This window comes from Salmo salar, chromosome 03 (assembly GCF_965601325.2).
Source record: "Salmo salar chromosome 03, fSalSal1, whole genome shotgun sequence".
In the NCBI taxonomy this organism is placed as follows: Eukaryota; Metazoa; Chordata; class Actinopteri; order Salmoniformes; family Salmonidae; genus Salmo; species Salmo salar.
In genome coordinates this window covers 70,920,999-70,939,294 of record NC_138293.1, presented here as the reverse complement: position 1 = coordinate 70,939,294, position 18,296 = coordinate 70,920,999, and positions in this window count along the sequence as shown.

Sequence of the window (18,296 nt, the reverse complement as noted above, 5' to 3'; positions counted from 1 at the left end):
GGGTGAGGTCATGTGTTCTTTACTGCTAACAATAGAGTGGCTCACATCTGTACAGCAGGTTTATTTACCACCCACCTCTGACAGCCTATCATGTAGGCAGCTAGATGTTGATTTACTCCAACTGAATGGGAGCTGACTATTCAAAGGGATATCTGTATCAGTACAGTAATCTCTCAGCCTTTATCCTACTTCAATAGTATCAGGTCACTGATCAACTCCTGGCTCCATGTTCCAAGGCTGACAAGAATGACAGCTTAATTATCACAGTTTTCCTCAAAACGCCTTGATCAACTGATCAAATGGATCAAAACTGATTGACTTTTGTTTGCATTGACAATAGAATATGCTATATGTCTCATATGAATAAGACTGGGAGTATATCTAAGACCAACACTATGCAGCATCCTCCAGATGTCCCAATTCACCTTATGGTCCAATGCTGAAGACCCCCCTCAGCTTCAAAGTGGCCATACTAACACATAGCTCAATGATTCCTGCTGTTATTGTTTTTATGTTTCACTACTCGGTTATAAGTAGGAATCAGCTACGTGGCGCCGTGAGGAGGGAAGAGAGAGAAAGGCGAGAGAAGGAATGGGGTGACTGGCGGTACTTTGAAGTTCGGCGTTCTCTGAAAAGGGTAGAAATCACCTGCCATAAAGAGGTCCAGAGACATGAGTAAGCACTGAGCTATTTGTTCTGGTGCCCGTGTGGTTATGGGTCTTCAGGGAGGGCTCGCCCTGCCGCCCTGGCCTTTGTGAGATCACATCAGTGTGGATCAGGCAGGCAGGGGTCCAGCCGGAGGTGGAACTAATGACTTCATGTGTTCACAGACACTTCAGAGAGCCAGATGCGGGGAGGGGGAGAAGAGACACCCTGGAGTTTTCACACCACGTCCCCCAGAGAGGAGAGGGGGCGTGGTCAGGCCTCTCACATGCACATACTGCAGTCATATACAAATCAGTGTATATACACACAAACACACACACACACACGGACACACACTCTCACACACACAACACACATACACATTCAGACCGATCCTTTGTTGCGTCTATGAGGAGAGTGTTTCCACGGTTTCCAGACAGTTTTTCATTGATGTGGAACATACTCTAATAGGATTCTGGCCCACATCTATCTATTCGATATGATCTGCCTGTCCCAGTAAAAGTCACGTACAGGTTCCAGTGCTCGTGGTCTGCAGTCTTATTGATGCTGTCCTGACCTCAAGGATCTGACATCTTATTTAAAGTGGTTAATGATTCCCATCTTTCAGTGTGTTACAGCTGTCATACCGGTAATCCCCCATTGGAAGGATCGCTCCAAGGGAAGTCAATGTCTGGACACTTTGACCTATGATTCTCTTGAGGAAAGTCCATTGAAAGTGGTCAATATTATCAAAATAGTGCATAACTTCTCCTTGATATAAGAGTAAACAGTGACTCAATGATCTACTCAATTTGGTCTTTGGCTGTTGGAAATATCATAATACCTAGACTGGGTGCTTGTGAGGTGTTGTGATGGCTTAGATATAATTTGAAACATGCAGCTTTAATGAATGCCCAAACCAGATAGATGGCCAATAATGGGTCTCACAGCACTGTGATGTATTTCTTGGGTGTGAAGTATTAATTCTGCTTTCATGCAGTTCTTTGTCCACAAACTCCATTGCCTATTAATTTCAAACAAGGCCAGTTTTTCACATATTAGCCTTTAGTTGAATGTTGTTATTTGGGGCTTTGTGTCCAATAAGCGGCGGCTTACGAGAAATACGTGTTAATAGAAACCTTGTAAACTCTAAACAGAAGCGTGAATAACATTCAGTCTTTAAGAACTGGGTTTGGTCACACTGTTACAGACACTGTAAAATATAAACGATGGAGGAAAACAAGGTGTCGTGATTGGAAGGCCAATGAAGGAGTCCAACCTCTTCCTTTGAGACAATTGCTTCCTGATAGGCATTCAGCAGTGATGCAGTATGTGGTGATGTTGTGAGAATGCCTTTGTGAGTGACCACAGCACACAGAGTTGGAATGTGACTGTCACTAATCCCCATGTTACTCCAATCCAGACCGGAAGGCTGGCAGAGACCAGAGAACACAGAGTGACACCACCCTTTCCTTTTCTCTGTATTACATCCTGGTTCTGTAAAGATCAAAGAGGAGAGGTATCACATACATCCTCAGTCAGCCCAAGAGGGTGATTCTCATTGGAGTCTGGCCACCTTAAAGATGTAGGAAGGGGGTGAGCACCAGTGGAGGCTGATGACTTAAAAATTGAGGAGGGTGGGAGGCCCACGGTATAGGCGCGGAACGCACGGAGACGACAAAGAGTGTTTCAAAAATCGTCAAAGACTAATGATTTTAACCTAAAGCATTTAATAAAGACATTTATAGTACAATATTATGGGGAATGGGAATGAGAGGGCTACATACAGTGTTGGAAAGGGTACACAGCAGTGATTGAATGAGGGTATGAGGCATGAGTTGAGGCGTTCAGAGGCTTGACTTCAGTGCAGGAAAGGACTTGACTGGGAAGACAAAAAACAATAACACACTATACAGTTAGACAAAAATGCTAAGAATGAGTTGAAATCAAATGTTAAGTGTCACATTCGCCGAATACAACAGGTGTAGACCTTACAGTGAAATGCTTACTTACAAGCCCTTAAATGGCACTATAAATACATAATGTTACCAATTATTTTACCCTGAACAAATGGACAGTGTTTATTAGTAGCCTACAGTTGATCAGACTGAAAAATGGCCTCGTTTTCATCCCATACAGCATGTCAGATCTCTAATGTTTAGGTGTAGCCTAGGCTGCTGCAACATTTATGGAAGTAGGTTTTGCTTGTGTCTGTCTGGAGTGATTGGGTTATCTTTGCTAAAAAAATACCGGAGGAAAGTGGAAAGCCTACTTGAGTGCGTGCGAAATTATGCGCTGCGTCAACCTCTCTCTTTCATCTAACTTTAAATGAATGATGCGATGGAAGCTATCAAATCATTCTGAATTGATTTCGACATCCCAGAAAAGACAGTCGAAAGTTCCATATGTTCAGCAAGTAAAGCATCGTAACGTGCAATTACCGCTGCAAGCTCCTTGTAGTTGCCCTTGTTAGCGGAACTTTCCCTCTCGTCATATCCTCTAAAAGCCTATACTTGCATGCCCAAAAACACAGTGGTGTTGATAAGCCGCTTGAGAACATCCCTGTTTCTTCTTACTTTCTCGTTGTGTTGCGCTGTTTGAATACGCAGACCTTCGTCAAGATCGATGCGGCTTTTTCCCAGAAGCTTAAATCTGATGTGGGCTTCTGTATGCTCCCTGCTTTTGTTTAGCGGTTTAGCTGAACGATAGATGTTCTGGAGGCTACTGTACCGCCCTTTCGCACAAGGCTCAGACTTTCCATAAGCAGGCAAGGCCAGCAATACAGGCTGCTTGATGAAAGCCTCCCTGTTAACCAGCTATACTTTTGATCCCAATTGGTATTCAACGCCCTCACCTTTTCATCCTTCTTCGTGAAACTGATCTCAGGCAGAGGTCGACCCTTGGTTTTAATTCGCACAACCCCAATACAACATATTAGGTTAATTCTCTGATCCTAATCCTATGATTGGATGGACAACATGTGAGTTCATACTGTGTCACGTCCTGGCCAGTATAAGGGTTAATTGGTATTGTAGTTTGGTCAGGACGTGGCAGAGGGTATTTGTTTTATGTGGTTAGGGGTGGTGTGTTTCTTGTTTTGCCGAGTGAGCCTTTCAAGACTGTTTCGTTGTTCGTAAGTTCGTTTTGTTGTTTTGGTGTGTTCATTCTGAGTTAATAAATGTCAAGATGAGCGTACACATACCTGCTGCGTTTTGGTCCTCCTTAACCGACGACAACCGTGACATACTGCAAAAGCTTTGATTGGTTGGAGGTCGTCATAATTACCATGTAGGTCTGTGGAAGGGCGTGAGGCCTATGAGCCTCCTAGATTTTGTGTTGAAGTCAATGTACCCAGAGGAGGACAGAAGCTAGCTGTCCTCCGGCTACAAAATGATGCTACCCCAGAGAGTGCTGTTGAAGTTACAATAGACCTTCATTGCAAAACAGTGTGTTTTAATAAATTATTTGGTGACATATGAATATATTTGGTATAGTTTTATCTAAAAAGGATGACTTAATGTTTCACAATTTGTATTTATATTAAATTTCACTGAGGAGGATGGTCCTTCCTTTCCTCCTCTGAGGAGTCTCCACTGTTGAGCACTAATTAATTCTCTGAGTCAGAAAGGATAGCTGGCTGCTGGATGTAATCACAGACTTAAAGGGGAAAAGAGTGTAAGTGATCTAAGAGCAAAACTAGGCTTTAATGGTTATCACTTAGTTACTAACAATGAGGTGAGAATGAGTCAGGAACAGCCCAGGAGACTGACCCTGAAAAGCCTCTGCATGTAACCCAGCAAAACACGCACACCGTCAATTGGCTGAGTCATCACTTGCCCTCACTATAATGCAGTAGGAAAATGTGTCTAAAGCATGTTAGAAAACGCTCTAAAACACTCCACACCAACTCCTATTACATCACAATCCCATTCTGAATCATGTCTCAACACTAAAGTTTTTCTTTTTAAAATGTCCTTATTTGCATATTTTTGTTGTTGTAAATAGTATCATTCAAACATGGATTTATGGCACAGTGGAAAATGTTTTCAAAACGTTAGTGCAGAGTCTTTATTCAGAATGGGATTCTGATGTACACTTTTAGAAAAAAAGGCGCATTGTAGAATTGTAAAGGGTTCTTCAGATGTCCTCATCGGAGAACCCATTGAATAACCCTTTTGGTTTCAAGTCGAACCCTCTAGGGTTCCATGTAGATCCCTTTCTACAGAGGGTTGTACGTGGAACCCAGAAGGGTTTTACCTGGAACCAAAAAGGGTTCTCCTATGGGGACAGCCGAAGAACCCTTACCGGAAACCTTTTTTAAAAGAGTGTAATATGAGTTGGTGTGGAGTGTTTTCTAATGTGTTAGACATATTTGCATATTCTATTATAATGAATGGAAAGTCAGCAAAATGTGACAATCAATTGTCTATGCAACGAAACAAAATATATATATTTAAAAAAATGTTGGGGGGGTCAACTACAAGCACAGAAAGAATGAAAATAAGGCCACGTAAAAATGGGTGAACTTTCCCTTTAGACTTTGAGTTTCTGCATTTCAATCTCAATGATATGATCAAAAGTATTTCTCCATTTAGCGGGAGTTGTTTTACCAGACACAGGTAATAATATGATGCAGTGACTCAGGTGGAGACAACTAGACACAGCTTATTAAGATGCTGAAAGATTCCCGCCACCCTCTGTGTGATTAGCAGTATATTGGGCTGAGATGCACTGCCACACTCCGTTAGTGGAGCCGTGCCATCAGAGAGATTCAGTTCATCAGCTTGCCTCTAAATTCAAATGTTCTGGATGTTGAGTGCTTGTTATTTTCTCAACAAAACAAATAGGATACCTGTTGATTTACGTGCAGTGTACAGTAAACAGAAAATATACCGCATGGCTTTCTCCGTTGTTTGTGTGTGGGCTGGCATGTGCGTGTGGCAGGTGTCGCACAGTGTCACCCCATGCAGAACCATTGAACTGAAAAGGTTTCAGAGCTGTGGTCTTTCAAGAGGATGGACGGGCTGGTATCTTTGGTCCGACAAATGCAGACATTTCCCAGGCATGTTTATCACACTCTGTCCTCCATCACAATGGAAAGAAGGAGCTGTGTCCAGATGGGAGCCATCAGTCTATATCCCTCTCCCTATCAGGCATCTCAAACATGACATGTCCAGCACTGGGTGGGACCAGGAATCATTGTGTTGGTTTCCTGACCCTCCCATAGCATTGTAATGACAGGGATTGCCACGACCACAGCTGGCACCACAGGCCTTTCCCTGCATGAGAAGGGATGCTGGCGATCATTGGAGCAAGGTAATAGGCATTTGAGCCATTTGTAAAGATTCCATAACCTTTAACTATTGTAAACTCAGCAAAAAAAGAAATGTCCCTTTTTCAGGACCCTGTCTTTCAAAGATAAATCCTAAAAATCGAAATAACTTCACAGATCTTCATTGTAAAGGGTTTAAACATTGTTTCCCATGCTTGTTCAATGAACCATAAACAACTAATGAACATGCACCTGTGGAACGGTAGTTAAGACACTACCAGCTTATAGACGGTAGACAATTAAGGTCACAGTTATGAAAACTTAGGACACTAAAGAGGCCTTTCTACTGACTGAAAAACACAAAAAGAAAGATGCTCAGGATCCCTGCTCATCTGCGTGAACGTGCCTTAGGCATGCAGCAAGGAGGCATGAGGACTGCAGGTGTGGCCAGGGCAATAAATTGCAATGTCTGTACTGTGAGACGCCTAAGACAGCGCTACAGGGAGACAGGACGGACAGCTGATCGTCCTCGCAGTGGCAGACCACGTGTAGCAACACCTGCACAGGATCGGTACATCCGAACATCACACCTGCGGGACAGGTACAGGACGGCAATAACAACTGCCCGAGTTACACCAGGAACGCACAATCCCTGCATCAGTTCTCAGACTGTTCGCAATAGGCTGAGAGAGGCTGGACTGAGGGCTTGTATGCCTGTTGTAAGGCAGGTCCTCACCAGACATCACCGGCAACAACGTCGCCTATGGGCACAAACCCACCGTCGCTGGACCAGACAGGACTGGCAAAAAGTGCTCTTCACTGACGAGTCGTGGTTTTGTCTCACCAGGGGTGATGGTCGGATAAGCGTTTATCGTCGAAGGAATGAGCGTTACACAGTGGCCTGTACTCTGGAGTGGGATCGATTTGGAGGTGGAGGGTCCGTCATGGTCTGGGGCGGTGTGTCACAGCATCATCGGACTGAGCTTGTTGTCATTGCAGGCAATCTCAACGCTGTGCATTACAGGGAAGACATCCTCCTCCCTCATGGTACCCTTCCTGCAGGCTCATCCTGACATGACCCTCCAGCATGACAATGTCACCAGCAATAGTGCTGGGGGCATTGATTTCCTTCGTGATTTCCTTCCTGAGCACGTCTGGGACCTGTTGGATCGGAGGGTGAGGGCTAGGGCCATTCCCCCCAGAAATGTCCGGGAACTTGCAGGTGCCTTGGTGGAAGAGTTGGATAACATCTCACAGCAAGAACTGGCAAATCGACTGCAGTCCATGAGGAGGAGATGCACTGCAGTACTTAATGCTGCTGGTGGCCACACCAGATACTGACTGTTACTTTTGATTTTGACTCCCCCTTTGTTCAGGGACACATTATTCCATTTCTGTTAGTCACATGTCCGTGGAACTTGTTCAGTTTGTCTCAGTTGTTGAATCTTATGTTCATACAAATATTTACATGTTAAGTTTGCTGAAAATAAACGCAGTTGACAGTGAGAGGACGTTTCTTTTTTTGCTGAGTTTATATTCACACTGCTGTAATACTTCAGGAACACATAAAGCATGTTTATTTTTACTAGTAAAGACAACAAAAACATTACTCTTAGGATTCTATTTTAACAAACCTAACACAATGGTCAATCTAAGCGCAGGAGTTAACTATAGGTTCAGGGGTGTGTCATAAATATTTTTGCTATTTTCACTATCACAATCATTGGCGAACTTGCTGGCGTTGGCGCAAAAGGGCTGGGTTTTGATGAATAAACAAGTTGTGGGTGTGTGGAGGCTTGGCCCCTCACTGGCCAATCAGAACGTGCTCCATGTTCGAACTATGTGGTTGCTTCAAATTGTGCATGTACAGTCTTATGTATTGCCTTGGAAACAACTCCAATTCTAAATGGCTTACAGAAACGAAATAACAAAATGTACACCTATCTTTGCTAAATATGTTAACTAGCATTCTACGTTGTTCTAAGTAATTGCATGGCTTCAATAGCATTCACACTGATAAAGGGGCTAGGCCTACTGTAAATTGCATTATGGCTGAGCATGGACATACCAAACATTGTCAATAAGCAAGATTAAATTATTGGTAAGCCCTGAAAAGTGAACAAACAATTCTAATAAGATTCTAAACAAAACAACTGTCACGCTGGATAATGATAGGAGACAGGCGCAGGAATACATAATAGGGTTTTTTATTTCTCCACCGAAAATAAAGTACGTCATGACAACGACGGGGACGAAGCCCAAAACAAACACATGTGTATATACAAAAAAATAAAGGGAACACTTAAACAACACAATGTAACTCCAAGTCAATCACACTTCTGTGAAATCAAACTGTCCACTTAGGAAGCAACACTGATTGACAATACATTTCACATGCTGTTGTGCAAATGGAATAGACAACAGGTGGAAATTATAGGCAATTAGCAAGACACCCCCAATAAAGGAGTGGTTCTGCAGGTGCTGACCACAGACCACTTCTCAGTTCCTATGCTTCCTGGCTGATGTTTTGGTCACTTTTGAATGCTGGCGGCGCATTCACTCTAGTGGTAGCATGAGACGGAGTCTACAACCCACACAAGTGGCTCAGGTAGTGCAGCTCATCCAGGATGGCACATCAATGCGAGCTGTGGCAAGAAGGTTTGCTGTGTCTGTCAGCGTAGTGTCCAGAGCATGGAGGCGCTACCAGGAGACAGGCCAGTACATCAGGAGATGTGGAGGAGGTCGTAGGAGGGCAACAACCCAGCAGCAGGACCGCTACCTCCGCCTTTGTGCAAGGAGGAGCAGGAGGAGCACTGCCAGAGCCCTGCAAAATGACCTCCAGCAGGCCACAAATGTGCATGTGTCTGCTCAAATGGTCAGAAACAGACTCCATGAGGGTGGTATGAGGGCCCGACGTCCACAGGTGGGGGTTGTGCTTACAGCCCAACACCGTGCAGGACGTTTGGCATTTGCCAGAGAACACCAAGATTGGCAAATTCGCCACTGGCGCCCTGTGCTCTTCACAGATGAAAGCAGGTTCACACTGAGCACATGTGACAGACGTGACAGAGTCTGGAGACGCCGTGGAGAACGTTCTGCTGCCTGCAACATCCTCCAGCATGACCGGTTTGGCGATGGATCAGTCATGGTGTGGGGTGGCATTTCTTTGGGGGGCCGCACAGCCCTCCATGTGCTCGCCAGAGGTAGCCTGACTGCCATTAGGTACCGAGATGAGATCCTCAGACCCCTTGTGAGACCATATGCTGGTGCGGTTGGCCCTGGGTTCCTCCTAATGCAAGACAATGCTAGACCTCATGTGGCTGGAGTGTGTCAGCAGTTCCTGCAAGAGGAAGGCATTGATGCTATGGACTGGCCCGCCCGTTCCCCAGACCTGAATCCAATTGAGCACATCTGGGACATCATGTCCTGCTCCATCCACCAACGCCACGTTGCACCACAGACTGTCCAGGAGTTGGCGGATGCTTTAGTCCAGGTCTGGGAGGAGATCCCTCAGGAGACCATCCGCCACCTCATCAGGAGCATGCCCAGGCATTGTAGGGAGGTCATACAGGCACGTGGAGGCCACACACACTACTGAGCCTCATTTTGACTTGTTTTAAGGACATTACATCAAAGTTGGATCAGCCTGTAGTGTGGTTTTCCACTTTAATTTTGAGTGTGACTCCAAATCCAGACCTCCATGGGTTGATAAATTGGATTTCCATTGATTATTTTTGTGTGATTTTGTTGTCAGCACATTCAACTATGTAAAGAAAAAGTATTTAATAAGATTATTTCATTCATTCAGATCTAGGATGTGTTATTTTTAGTGTTCCCTTTATTTTTTTGAGCAGTATATATATATAAACAGGGTTTTAACCCAAACAATAGAGCGAGGTGTAAACCTCTAAATAATACACGGAACGAGACCCGTAATAACAAGTGCGCAATAACACGTAGCACGAAAGCCGATACAACAGCTCACAGGTACCAACGGACATGGGACAATAATCGACAAAGACAATGGGGAACAGAGGGCACATGTATACACATACTAATCAGGGGGAATAGGAACCAGGTTTGCTTAATGAGACAAGACAGTCCAGGGTTGGTGGTAATGAATCCAGTTCAGTGACTCCTAGAAGACCAGTGACTTAGACCTCCGGAGCTGGTGAACGGAATGAGCAGCAGGACCGGGGGATCCGTGACAGCAACAACTTGTTTTAAATAGGCTCGGTCACACTTACAGGCACCATAGTTTCTCCCCATGGGCATATAATGTTAAAACATTGCAGAATATGGTTGGTTTACGCACATCCAAACGTTTCACAGTAGCTGGACAAAGACCCAATATAAATAGAAAGGGAGAATGTCCACTCACCGTTATACTGCTCCCAAATAGGCCTATGTTTTATGAACATAATCGGAACCATTTTGCAGATCAGATCGCATTCACACATCTCCAGAAATTGCATTGCAAGCGATCCACGGATATTGTCACCATAATAACAGGAAGGTGAATAAAATGTAATGATCATAAAATCGCTAGTTTAAAGAAGACACGCATTGCTGTTTAACCAGCCTTCTTTATAGTATTTCTAGGGGACGTCTTGGGTTTTGAACATATGAAACGGAAAACAATACCTTTTTTTTTACAGCTAAATTCTTAATACAGGTATTCACCGAGGGTTTTTATGAATGTAAACTTTATTTAACTAGGCAAGTCAGTTAAGAACGAATTCTTATTTACAATGACGGCCTTCTGGTTCTTGGGTTAATTACCTTGTTCAGAACACAACATTTGATCTTGTCAACTCGGGGATTTGATCCAGTTACTTTTCAGTCACTGGCCCAACACTCTAACCACTAGGCTACCTGCCGCCCCAGGTTCTCAGCTCTCATTTCATGATGGGCATGGACACGTAGCCTACATCATGGAGGGGGTTTTACGCACGTCCAAAACAGGACCTGCATGGCAAAAATAATGTGGGCCTGCCTACTGTGCATAGATATAAAGGGAATGGCAGCTCACTGTTTTACTCCTCTCAAACTTGATATTTTAATAAAGCTTTGGTGATAAATATGTATTTCCAAGCTGTCTCAGGAGCCAAACCATTTATCGACAGTCATGACTACTTCGCTATTGCATTAGGCAGACAAAAAAATAATAATTGAGAGGAGGGGAGGCTATGCTTGGTTTTAATCAAATAAAACAAAATGGGGAATATACAAGCACCAAAAGCACATTGGGCTACTGTTGTTCCATGCGTATATGGGCAGTGTGCATCACGGCTGGATACAGTAGGCTGCGTTTCCGCTGTCAACATTCATGCCATAACCAACTGTGTTACCGCTAAAACTAGTTAGTTAAATAAAGGTTCAATTACATTATTATGATTATTTTTTTTTATTTTTTTTAAAACAGCTTTTGGTTGGTCTTAAATATTCCCATCAGCGCTGCCTGATATTTTACTGTGGACCATGTTATTAGAACCATATTTCCACCCCGCCCAACTGAGCCCATGAGAGCTGATATAAGACAGGTAAATTACCGAACTTGGTGTTCGGGCTGGAAAATGCCAGTGCACCAGTTTTTACATGCCAAAATTACAAACTAATGTGCGTTTGAAACTAGCGCTGCCTTAATGGCAGCAAAAATAGAGCCCTTAAAGTGCACACATACAGTATTAACTTTTTTAAATGAATTCACAAATCTGGCAACCAGGCAGATCAAAGTTTTTGATGTCCTGGTAGTCTAAGGTCATTTTCCAGAGATGTGTTTGTTGTGCACTCAGTAAGGGCAGGGGGCTGGAATTGGCCTTCCCCGTGGCTAAGCCTCCTGTCTGACCCAAGCCTTCCTTTTCTGACCCCGTGGAAGATTGCCATCAGAGGTGTTTTTGATGTTGTATTGATGTTTGGCTTTTGATGTCAATGCTGCTTTGATGCCGATGCTGAACTCGTATTGGAACATCACCCCGTGTTCTTGGAGTAGCTGCATTAGAGCTGATGTCCAAAGTGGAGGTGTCTGTTCCTCTTTGATCCTGACTGCTGGTGTCACCAAGCTGACTCTTCAGCTAAAATGTTTAAGGCCTACCGTCACCACAGAGCTCTACCATCACCACAGAGCTCTACTGTCACCACAGCGCTCTGCACTCTTTACTCTATTTCTAAGATAAATCTTTCTCTTACATGAAGAATTAATGCAGTACCTGATGCTCTATTCGTTACAGGGACCATGAGGCAGTCAAGTAGTAAAGGAGACTGATTTCCTAGTTCTCCGCAGTGTTCTGCAGTTACAGCTATGTTCCTTCTTAACTGTTTGATGTCTTCCTGTATTAATCCGACAACCAAAAGGCCTGATTTATTAGCATCCTATGAGCACTTTGCTTTGACTGTGCTTTTTGTAGGAAGGAACTACAGGCAGACAGTAATGGAAAAACCAGACCGATGCCCCTAAACATACTGCAACATGGTAAGAGTTTTCTTAGTACAGTTTCTAACATTTTCATTGCATAGTGATTCAATGTGTACAAGGTAATTCTCCACACAGACCATCTTTCCAGATGCTGAGACAGATATCTTCAGCAGTGTCTCAACAATATGTATTGTGGCACATTTACTTTATGGAAATCGTAGGGCAGCACTTTTGGAGGCTTACAAGCATGCTAGAAGCGCTGAACATACCAAGTCACCCTGAAAATATAAGGTTGTCTACCTCACTCTCACTAAATGTATGCCGTGAATCAACTTCAGTATCATCTTCAGGCCTTTCACACCATATATACCCAGAGTTGTACAGTGGTTTCTTTTGGCTCCTCGGTGGTGCAACAGCAAAAGGGAAAAAAGGCAAGGGGAAAAGTGATTGTGAAATGTGGGAGCGAGTGTATTTGGCAGAGCTTGGCTTGTTTGCTCAGTAAACCCCAGGCCTGTGTTTTGCTGAGGGAAATGTCCACATTGTTGGGCCTGGAGACCGTGGTTACAGGCCACCATGGGGCCCAGCCAGGCAGGTCTGGAGAAACAACAAGATGAAGGTCAGCTAATATAGCAGTTAATTCCACTTCCTGGTCCCCATGACACCAAGTGAGGGTTTATTTGAAGATCCCAGACCCCAAAGTCACTGTGCACTTTGTTTAGTCAATGAGTATTTTTCGCCTGAGCCAACACTTGCGGATATTAATGTATTCTGATGAAGAGAGGGGGAAAGAGGGGGATTCTGGGCCGGGAACATTCCAATTTCACCCACCATTTTCTGACCCTATTCCCTGTTTTATTTCTGAATGCTCACAGCAGAAAAGCTTAGAAAAGTCTGAATGAAATTTTCACATCAATCAGGTGTCAGAAATAGTGGCAAAAAATTGTTGATAATTTCTTCCTAGCTTTGTTTGGGCTCCTCTTGGATAGTCTATTTAAACGGTGGAAGATGAGAACAGCGGTTTACTGTGAGGCAGCTGAAAGGCTTTCCTAGTTGAGCAGATCCTTTCACTACCATTGAGATGTTATTCCACTCATACCTACTTTGGCCCTGACAGTGTGTGTGAATAGACATTAAAAGAGGTAGTTTATGAGCTGATTGTCTTACCCATAATTCACCTCAGGCCTCTGAGAATGGTGAGGGGGTGGCTAAAAAATATAGTATGCACCATCCAAAAGCCAAGTGGCTTAATCCTGTATGGAAATGGTCATGAGAAGAAAGAAAACCAACCCTCTCTATGTGCTCTTGGGTACCCAGACAGGAATGTAGGCCTCTAGTGGGGCTTCTCCAAGATGCATAAGAAAAGCCTTTGTGCTCCAATCTAGTAAGCCAGAAATACAGCTTTTGAACCATAGGCGTTGAAAGAAAGAGAGAAATAGAGAGGGAGATGGGGGAGAGAGTGATTAAGTGAGTGAAGGGGGGTCTGAGGGTGTTAGTGTCAATTGCTGAGGGTGTAACACGTTTGGAATCCAAGAGGCTATGTGTGTGTGCGTGTTTGTGTGTGTGAGGGATGACATCAAGTGCTTCTTTGAGGCCTCCCTCGATTTAGACTCCATTAAGGTGCTTCGTTCTCTGTTTCATGGAGTCCCATTCTCCCATGCTTAAGCCTCACTGTGAATGAAGGGTGTGAACGATTGAGGGATGGAAGAGGGCCTGGAAAATAGAAACCGGAAAGGTTGTGTATGTGTATTATTTCTAAACTATTGACTGGTGAATAGACTCGTATTACTATATTGTAGAATTGGAGGCCAGGGCACTGTGTGTCGCAGCATCTTAACCATGTTACTTGTATGTGTACGTGACCTCGTGTGCAAAAGTTCATCAAGGAGACAAGACTAGCCAGTCTTATTTAATGTCTGTGAGTTGATATCTATAAAACATTTGTGTAAAATGAATACAGTAATGTATTTGTGATGGTGTTACAGTGGAGAGAAGCCGTTTTACATTCCCGACTAGTTCCGTTATTTTTTATTTTTTTATGCTGATCTTAACTTTCTCTGCCATCCTTTCCTATGACCGAAACGGCTTCTGGACATCAGCACAGCGGTCACTAACCTCGATTTGGATGAAGATTTCAACTTCAATGAGTCGGCAGCTCTAAACATTCTGCTTACCAGGCACTAATCCCCGGGACTCGAAAGAGGAAGTGGCGGAGAAAAAGACGCAGGCGAGGCAGCCTCCTAACGAGATTACGTCGCCAAACAAATTGATCGCCATTAGCCTCGTGTTCTGTTCACGAATGTACAGTCACTGGAGAACAAACTCCAGTGTATGGAGTGTTCTCGTCCTAATATTTATGTATTTCTTAATTACATTTATATATTTCTTAATTTCATTCTTTTACTTTTAGATTTGTGTGTATTGTTGTGAATTATTAGATACTACTGCACTGTTGGAGCTAGGAACACAAGTATTTTGCTACACCCGCAATAACATCTGCTAAATATGTGTATTTGACCAATACAATTGGTCACATACAACAGGACCTGAAGAACTGTAATATCATATGTTTCTCTGAGTCTTGGCTGAATAAGGACATGGATAATACACTGCTCAAAAAAATAAAGGGAACACTTAAACAACACAATGTAACTCCAAGTCAATCACACTTCTGTGAAATGAAACTGTCCACTTAGGAAGCAACACTGATTGACAATAAATTTCACATGCTGTTGTGCAAATGGAATAGACAACAGGTGGAAATTATAGGCAATTAGCAAGACACCCCCATTAAAGGAGTGGTTCTGCAGGTGGGGACCACAGACCACTTCTCAGTTCCTATGCTTCCTGGCTGATGTTTTGGTCACTTTTGAATGCTGGCGGTGCTTTCACTCTAGTGGTAGCATGAGACGGAGTCTACAACCCACACAAGTGGCTCAGGTAGTGCAGCTCATCCAGGATGGCACATCAATGCGAGCTGTGGCAAGAAGGTTTGCTGTGTCTGTCAGCGTAGTGTCCAGAGCATGGAGGCGCTACCAGGAGACAGGCCAGTACATCAGGAGACGTGGAGGAGGCCGTAGGAGGGCAACAACCCAGCAGCAGGACCGCTACCTCCGCCTTTGTGCAAGGAGGAGCAGGAGAAGCACTGCCAGAGCCCTGCAAAAGGACCTCCAGCAGGCCACAAATGTGCATGTGTCTGCTCAAACGCTCAGAAACAGACTCCATGAGGGTGGTATGAGGGCCCGACGTCCACAGGTGGGGGTTGTGCTTACAGCCCAACACCGTGCAGGACGTTTGGCATTTGCCAGAGAACACCAAGATTGGCAAATTCGCCACTGGCGCCCTGTGCTCTTCACAGATGAAAGCAGGTTCACACTGAGCACATGTGACAGACGTGACAGAGTCTGGAGACGCCGTGGAGAACGTTCTGCTGCCTGCAACATCCTCCAGCATGACCGGTTTGGCGGTGGGTCAGTCATGGTGTGGGGTGGCATTTCTTTGGGGGGCCGCACAGCCCTCCATGTGCTCGCCAGAGGTAGCCTGACTGCCATTAGGTACTGAGATGAGATCCTCAGACCCCTTGTGAGACCATATGCTGGTGCGATTGGCCCTGGGTTCCTCCTAATGCAAGACAATGCTAGACCTCATGTGGCTGGAGTGTGTCAGCAGTTCCTGCAAGAGGAAGGCATTGATGCTATGGACTGGCCCGCCCGTTCCCCAGACCTGAATCCAATTGAGCACATCTGGGACATCATGTCTCGCTCCATCCACCAACGCCACGTTGCACCACAGACTGTCCAGGAGTTGGCGGATGCTTTAGTCCAGGTCTGGGAGGAGATCCCTCAGGAGACCATCCGCCACCTCATCAGGAGCATGCCCAGGCATTGTAGGGAGGTCATACAGGCACGTGGAGGCCACACACACTACTGAGCCTCATTTTGACTTGTTTTAAGGACATTACATCAAAGTTGGATCAGCCTGTAGTGTGGTTTTCCACTTTAATTTTGAGTGTGACTCCAAATCCAGACCTCCATGGGTTGAAGAATTGGATTTCCATTGATTATTTTTGTGTGATTTTGTTGTCAGCACATTCAACTATGTAAAGAAAAAAGTGTTTAATAAGATTATTTCTTTCATTCAGATCTAGGATGTGTTGTTTAAGTGTTCCCTTTATTTTTTTAGCAATAAATATATCTTGCGGGTTTTTCCATGCGTCGTCTAAACAGGACGGCAGCTCCGGGTAAGGCTAGGGGAGGGTTGTGCTCCTTTGTTAACAGCAGCTGGTGCGAGATCTCTCATGTTAAGGAAGTCTTGAGTTTTTGCACGTGTGAGTTAGAATAGCTCATGATAAGTTGCAGACCATACTATTTACCGTATATATTTTTCGTAGCTGTCTATTTAATAGCACAAACCGATGCCGGCACTAAGATTGCACTCAATGAGCTGTATAGAGCCATAAGCAAACAAGAAAATGCACATCCAGAGGCGGCACGTCTCGTGGCCAGTGATTTTAATGACAACTGAAATCCGTTTTAACTCATTTTTACCAGCATGTCACCTGTGCAACTAGAGGCAACACAACTCTTGATCACCTTTACTCCACACACAGACACACATAAAATGCTTTTCCTCACCCTGCCTTTGGCAAATCTGACCATATATATCCTCCTGATTTCTGCTTACAAGTAAAAACTCAAACAGGAAGTACCAGCGATGCGCTCAATACGGAAGTGGTCCGATGAAGAGGATTCTAAGCTACAGGACTGTTTCTCTAGCACACAGACTGGAATATGTTTCCATCCGATAACATTGAGGAGTTTACCACATCAGTCACATGATTAATTAATAAGTACATATCCCAAATAGAAGCCGTGGATTATAGGCAAGAACACTAATCCTGCTACGACCTCTAATGAGCCATCAAACAGGCAAAGCATCAATACAGGACTAAGATCGAATCCTACTACGCCTGCTCTAACACTCGTTGGATGTGGCAGGGCTTGTAAACTATCATGGATTACAAAGGGAAACCCAGCCATTGACGTGAGCCTACCAGATGAGCTAAATACCTTATATACTCACTTCGAGGGAAGCAACACTGAACCATGCATGAGTGGTACCAGCTGTTCCGGACGACTGTGTGGTTTTGCTCTCCGTAGCCGATGTGAGTAAGACCTTTAAACAGGTTAACATTCACAAGGCTGCAGGAACGCATACTCAGAGCATGCGCTGATTAGCTGGCAAATGTCTTCACTGACATTTTCAGCCCTCCCTGACCATGTCTTTAATACCTATATGTTTCAACCAGACCACCATAGTCCCTGAATGCCAAGGTAACCTGTCTAAATGACTATCGCCCCGTAGCACTCACATCTGTTGCCATGAAATTCTTTGAAATGCTGGTCATGACTCACATCAACGCCGTCATCCCAGGATGTCAGTGACCTGGCAGTGTGGCGCCAGGACAACAACCTTCCCTCAAAGTCAGCAAGACAAAGGAGCTGATCGTGGAATACAGAAAATGTATGGCCGAGCATGCCCCCATCCACATCGACCGGTTTGTAGTGGATCAGGTTAAGAGCTTTGAGTTCCTCTGTGTCCACTTCACTAAAGAATGAACATGGTCCACACCAATGTTCCCTCTAAGCTGTGCGTGGGCGCGCAGCTCCCCTGGGACTGCCGTGCAGAAGAAATATAAGCCCATGTAGAGAAGCACGAGATTCTTCTCTCAACTTTCTAGTTTTCCCCTTTAGTTAATACTATCAACTTTCCCTCTACTGTGGGATTTGCCAATATTAGCCACTGTCAATGCATACCGAAACACAACGAACTGTGCAATACTTAGTATGCAAAACTAACTATGCAAGAGATTTTCTTGTAGGCAGAACGCACCAGAGTAGGATTCTATTGATTTGACAGGCACAACTCCTGCTCTACAGACCAGTGCGCCATAACCAATCAGCTGCA